The 6,454-nt window shown below is 43.2% G+C and overlaps 1 long non-coding RNA gene across 1 annotated transcript; it reads right to left on the bottom strand.

Annotated features, from left to right (window-relative positions):
- Positions 1–376: 376 nt before the first annotated feature.
- Positions 377–3,461, bottom strand: LOC123644977. Its single transcript, XR_006737339.1, has 3 exons — positions 3,287–3,461; positions 1,163–1,280; positions 377–935 (listed from the first exon to the last, which is right to left on the bottom strand). It is a non-coding gene; the product is annotated as an uncharacterized LOC123644977 (long non-coding RNA).
- Between the last annotated feature and the right edge of the window lie 2,993 nt (positions 3,462–6,454).

The raw sequence follows: 6,454 nt of genomic DNA, 5'->3' as shown, positions 1-6,454 counted from the left end.
CGTGCACAGGCATCAGAGACTATAGCAACATATCCCTGAAGAATAATTCTTCTTTAAAGTTTTAGTTCCAAAGCATAAACAGCAAATGTTATATGGAAACCAATACATTCATTTAAAGCCATCTATTAAATTACTAGAAGTAAAGTCATACCTATTATGTAATGAAAGACTGATTTTCAGAAATACTCATTATCAAAAACAAGTTAATCCTTTCCTAGTTCTGAAATAATGCTTTTATCTAGTCTGTTTAATAGCTTTCAATGCTGTATTCATGGAAACGGAGAAATTTTTGAACAAAGCTCCTTTTTTGCCATATCAAACATATTACCTTCCTACTCAATATAGTTTATGAGATACATATTTTTAGCACCTTTCTCTCTCAAAGTTCTATTGGAATAAATGGATACATATAAAAATAAAATTTAATTTATTTCACCATTTTAAAACTAGAAGGAGTGCCACCAGCAGACATGAACAGTGAATAATTAATGGACCCAATAAAGCAGGTGAGAAAGAAAGGACATAAAAATGTGTTCACACTCAGGTAGAATCTGGAAATAGTACCAGGCAGGAAGCAGCAGGAGAGAGAGGCGAGCATGGGGGAAGACAGCTATCCACTGTTGACCAGCAGCTAATACATGAAAAGGCAAATTAAAGTACATCAAATCTTGTGGCGAGCCCAAGGACAGGAAAATAGCATGGATTATCCATGTGGGCCCAGTATAATTATGTGGTCTTACCATGAAAGGATGAAGGCAAAGGAGTCAGAGGAGATGTAAAAACAAAAGTATGAATCAGAGTGACATGAGTGTGAATCCAGCCAGCACCCAGAAGCTGGAAAAAGCAGGGAGCAGATTTTCCTCCATAGCTCCGCCAACACCTTGATTTTGCTCTGTAAAACCTGTTTCAGACTTCTGACCTTCAGGACTGTAAGACTGTAAAAGATAATAAATTTGTGTTGTTTTCAGCCACTAACTTTGTGGTAATTGGTTTAAAGAGTAGTAAGAAACTAATAGAAATCTAAAAAAAAAAAAAAGAATTTTTAATCTTTGCACTTAAGAAACAAAAAGGTACACTTGAAGTTGAAGTTCCAACCCTGGAGAGTTCCATATGTGTTTGTGTTTGTTTTTAGATCAGAGGATCAGGAAAGGGCTGTGCTTACTTTGTGTCCAGGGGGGGCAGGCTAATACCGAAGATGCCGTCCCACTGTGGACATCGGCTATGCCTGCGGATCCAATCCTCCCACACCATCACCAGAGTCCAACAAGGACACTAAGGCCCTGCATGTATTACAAGACAAAAATTTTTCATTTTGATGTAGTAATTATGCCAAGATATCAATGTTGTTCTATAAAGAGTTTAGATTAAAGGTAAAATTTAGATTTTAGAGCTTCACCTGAGAATCTAAATGATCATACCTGACCAGTATCTGTAGGAAACAAGCCACATATAAGAGGGGCACCAAATCCAACAAAGATCACATATCAAAAACCAATTAATATAGAAGAAAATAAAGTTTTCTCAATTTCCAACTAAGTTTATTACACTTAAGGATTTTTATATTTCTACTTCCCTTTTCCTAGAATTCTCTTCTTCCATATCTTGTCATACTAAGCTGTCTCATTTCATCTGGGTTTCAAATTTTACATCTCAGAGAGGATTTCCTGAACACACTAATTAAAACAAAAACAAAAACACTCCTTGTTGATTTTGAAAACATGACTTTAGGCTAAATGCTGTCAACATCTACCCCATTCTTGGATGTGTCTAAAGATGGCTGTGATCATCTGAAGTGAAAGAGAGGCAATATGAAATGAAATATACAATAAACAAATATTGTTTACCATTACATAGGAAAGTGAGGTCTAAATGATGATTTGTATGTTTGAGTTTATACTTCCTTGTGGTTTAGAGGACAGACAGCAAAAGAATGGCAAGGTTGTAACAGTGCCTGTGTCTTGAAGGTATTTTATTGTACTATAAAGATGGAACCCAAAATATTTTAAAAGTTGTAGTGCAATTTAATCTAAGAGACCTTTGGCTGATATGTCACCTAGAATATTTACCCTGCCTTCTAGGCCAGGGTTATTTTAAATGAAAATTTAAAAAATGGAGCTCTTCATATTGATTTATAGGCAAGTGACAACCAACAGTTGCAGTTATGAATATATTTTCCTGAGTTCAGAAATGAATAAGAAGAAATGAAGTGAAACAAAAAGAGTACCGTATCAGTAGGGCTCGCTGGAGAAACAGAGCAATCGGAGATACATCTAGATATACACATATATGAGAGATTTATGTAGAGGAATCAGCTCCCATGATTGAGGGAGTTGTCAGGTTTGAAATCGGGAGAGGCTGGCAGCTCAGGCAGGATCAGTGATGCCAACATGATGCAGAATTTCTTCTCTGGGAAACCTCAGTGTTTGCTTCTAAGGCCTTTCACATTTTCAAGGATAATCTCCTTTAAAGTCAACTAATTGTGTCTACTAACCATATTGACAAAGCACCTCGACAGCAACATCAAGGTTAGCTTTTGGTTAAATAGCTGGTGCTGTAGCCTGGCAAAGCGGGCACATGACACTAACCATAACAAGTTCCAAAACCACAACACAACTGACAGATTAGGGACTGAACTTCAGGGGAAATGAAATAATGAAAGTCTGTGATGGTCTAAACATCTCCCAAAAAGGTGACAGGAACAAGAAATAAACAATTTACCAAAGAATAAAATGAGAACTCACACTGGGCCTTCAGCAATGAGTTTAGGGAAGAGTAAAACAGAATTAACTCCTGAAAGAAGGGACTGGAAACTAACAGGGAATTTTATATGTCACTTAGGGAGAGATTGTATACTTAACCATTTGATTAATGTGAATTGCTCCTGGATAACAACACAGCCTGTCAAATATCTGGTGACTTACTCTTTTTCTTATATAAGAAGAATTTTAATGCTATGTAATGCTCATAATTTACATTCACTTTATAAAAATAACTGCAGTAATCTTACACTTGCATACAAAAATTATGACATTCACAGTTATCTATAAGATTAAAGACATATAGATACTTTTGAGATAGAAAACAAAGAAAAAAGGCTCAAGGATCTCATTTTTGTTAGGAAAAATCTACACTACCAATCTGCTAATGATAAGATATCTGGTGATTTCTATTTTTTTGTAGATCTCAGTGGAAATATTTTAATATTAATGTTATATAAAAATTGTCTATAAGAACAAAATTAAACTCATAAGAAATATCTGAGGAAAAGTTTCGAGAATCAAATTACCTGGTTGCCATCCCCAATTTATTACGTCCTGTCTCTGTGACGTGGGTGAATGACTCTATAATTCTGTGCGGCAGTTTTCTCATCTGTTGATCTGGATAACCGTGCTTACTTCATAAGGTAGCTGTAAGGATGCAGTGAGTTTACACCTAAAGCAGTTTAGAACTCTCCGATGCAGTCTGTGCTGTATGAGTATTGTTGATTATTATTAATCTGGAATAGTATTAAGAGGTGTAATTGATAAACCATATGTTAAAACAAAACGAGACATGCTGTGAAAACTAAAAAAGTAAAGGCATCCGTAAATGAATAGCAAATATAATGAAATCAGATAATGGGAATATTCTACAGGTAAGCCAGTAGAGCAAAATGGGCCACATTTACTTTTTTTTTTTTTTGTTCCTCCCCTTCCTTCCTTTTCCGCTTTGGCTGTCATGTGGCCCTGGGCACGTTTCCAATGTCTCGGACACGCTTCCCTCGGCTGACCCAACTGCCACCCCTTCCTGAGCCAGTGCACCCTTTGTGGGCCCTTAGAGACTTGGGGTGCGGAGCCCCGGAACCACCGGGCCTTCCCTGCACCCTGCCCAGCCTAGGAGGCCCCCACCCCTAGGCCTAAGCCCCCGCTCGGTCCCTGCGCACTGTGGCCTTCACCCCCGCACCTGGCACGGCCTGGCGGCTGCACCCGCGCTGAGCCCTCTGAAGCTGGGGCCCCGCCAGGCTGTCGCCCACTGAGCGCGGCTTGTAGAGCCCCTCCTGCGAGGTGAACCTCTTGTTACCGGGGAGCCCGCGTCCCCGCGGGTCCCCGCGGCTGCGGTGAGCCCAGCCGTCAGGGTCGGCCGTCCGGGCCCCCTCGCCTCGGCCCCGCTCTGCGGCTCCCTGGGGGCGGCCCGGCCCTCCTGCCGCCGCCTCCTCTGCCCACGCCCGCTCCTGCTGCAGCGGCCGCCTCCGCCGTCCGGCTCCTCATCCTGCAACTCCCCGTCGCAATCCTTCGACTCCAGCGACAATTCCAGGCCGTGGAGCCCACTGGCTTTCCTGTGCCCGTCTCCCGCCCTCCCCCACCGGCCCGTGCCACCTCGCTCGGGTCACACGCAGACAGGCCCTCCCCTCGCGCTGGTGTCGCGCTCAGGGCCCAGGCCCAGGGGTGACACCCCCGAGCATCTCGCTCCTGCCCCGCGGGGCTGCGCTCAGTGCTGCGGCGCCCCGGAGACTCGTCGCTGCCTCGAGTCAGCGACCCCCAAGGCCGAGAAATGTCCTCGCAGCCCTTCCCCAGCAGGGGCCCGGAGGGAGAGAACGGTAAGCAAATGCCAACACCCACGCCCTTGGGACCAGCACTTCAGCCACTCAGTGTGGCCAGGGCCGAGCACCCCGGGCCGCCTGGCGTCTGTGAAATTGAATGACAAGAAACTCAGGGGCCTTCTGCAACGGCACCGCCAGGCGTCTGTCGTCCACTCTCAGCAGTTTACCCACTGCACACCTGCGACAGGTGCACTCTCCGCATGTGTGCTATACTTTAAACCAAATCGACAGTGACGACCCTAACCGCCCATGAGCTCGTCCTCTCTGTCCACCATCTGTTGGCCATCGAACGAGCCTATTCCTTCCAGAAAGTAGAAGCAAAAGAAAACTATTCACCTTGTCCACGGGACACCTGTCTCCCTGGCCTGGAGTGCCTGTTCCAGCGGGGGAGCCCAGCTGCTTCCGAGAGACACTGGGCCTAGGGTCCTCCCCTCCTGTCACCGACCTCTCACTCTCTGCTGGGCAGTTCTGCTCACACCAAAGTGGCATCCCCTCCCCCGCTGGAGACACCCCTCCTGCTGTCGCTGTCCAGGCCCCTCCCAGGTGTGTGCCCTTCCTGGCAGAGGGGAGCTGCCCGCTGGGCGATGCAGGACTCTCCACCCTCTGCTCCGCCCTCCCGGCCGCCCCTCAAGGTCCCTCGCTGGCCGCAGCACCCATGCTGCAGGTGGCTCCTTCAGGTCCAGGGGTGCCCGCCGGTTTCTGTCCCCCTGCCCCCCAACAGGGCGGACTCCGCCCATTGCTCCCTCCCTCCACGACTGCTTCCCGCCTTCTCGGTACATCATACCCTCTTTACTCTGCATTTACTTTCTGGTAAGTGATGTAAAATGTGGACTTTTGAAACAAAGCGGCTTAATATCCTAAAACGTGAAATAAAATTTTAGATTAAATAATCTCTGGAGGTTCCGCAAGTCATCAAAGATTCCTATTCAAACGCTCACTCATACTGAATGGGAATTACACACTAGAAATAAATTCAACTTAATAGTGTATATGATTTAAAGACCATATTATTTTGTATAACATCTTTTTTGAGATATAATTCATATATAATAGATTTCACCATTTCAAAGTGTACATGTTCAGGGGTTTATAGAGTCAAGCAGCTGCCCCTGCTAATTTTACACTTTCATCATCCCAAAATGGGCTCATTAGCAATTACTCCCTATCTCCCACCCCAACTTTTGACAAAGGCACCTATTTCCAGTCTCTGTATTCTGGAAATTGTATATGAAGGAGTTACACAGTACGTGCTGCTTGTGCCTGACTTCTTTCGCTTAGTATAATGTTTGCGAAGTTCATCCCTGTTGTAGCATGTATATATTCTATTGTAGGGAGATGCCAAATTTTATTTATTTATTCATAAGTTGATGAACATTTGGGTAGCTATCATGAATAATGCTGACATAGCTATTTATGTAAAAGTGTTTAAGTGGACATACGTGTTCAATTCTCTTGGGTATATACAGAGCAGCAGAATTGATGGGTCATATCATAACTCTATTTTACCATTTTGAGGAACTAACAAACTGTTTTTCAAAGTGACTGCATTTTACAATCTTACCGTCATGTAAATGTGTCCAAGTATTCCACAAACTCACCAACACTTGTTATTGACTGTATTTTTTATTTTATTCATACTAGTTGGTGCACAGTGGTATTTCATTGTGGTTTTGAATTGCATTTCCCTGATGAGTAATAATGTTGAATGTATTTGCAGATTCTCATTGCCCATTTGTATATCTTAAGATATACACATTCAAATCCATCATTCATTTTTAATTGTGATTATATCATTTTATTATTGAGTTGTAAGAGTTCTTTATGTATCCTAGATGCAAATATCCTATCATATATGAGATTTACAAATATTTTATC

This window comes from Lemur catta, chromosome 9 (genome assembly GCF_020740605.2).
Source record: "Lemur catta isolate mLemCat1 chromosome 9, mLemCat1.pri, whole genome shotgun sequence".
In the NCBI taxonomy this organism is placed as follows: Eukaryota; Metazoa; Chordata; class Mammalia; order Primates; family Lemuridae; genus Lemur; species Lemur catta.
Note: the sequence above shows the minus strand (reverse complement) of the source record. Positions and strands in the feature narration are given on the sequence as shown.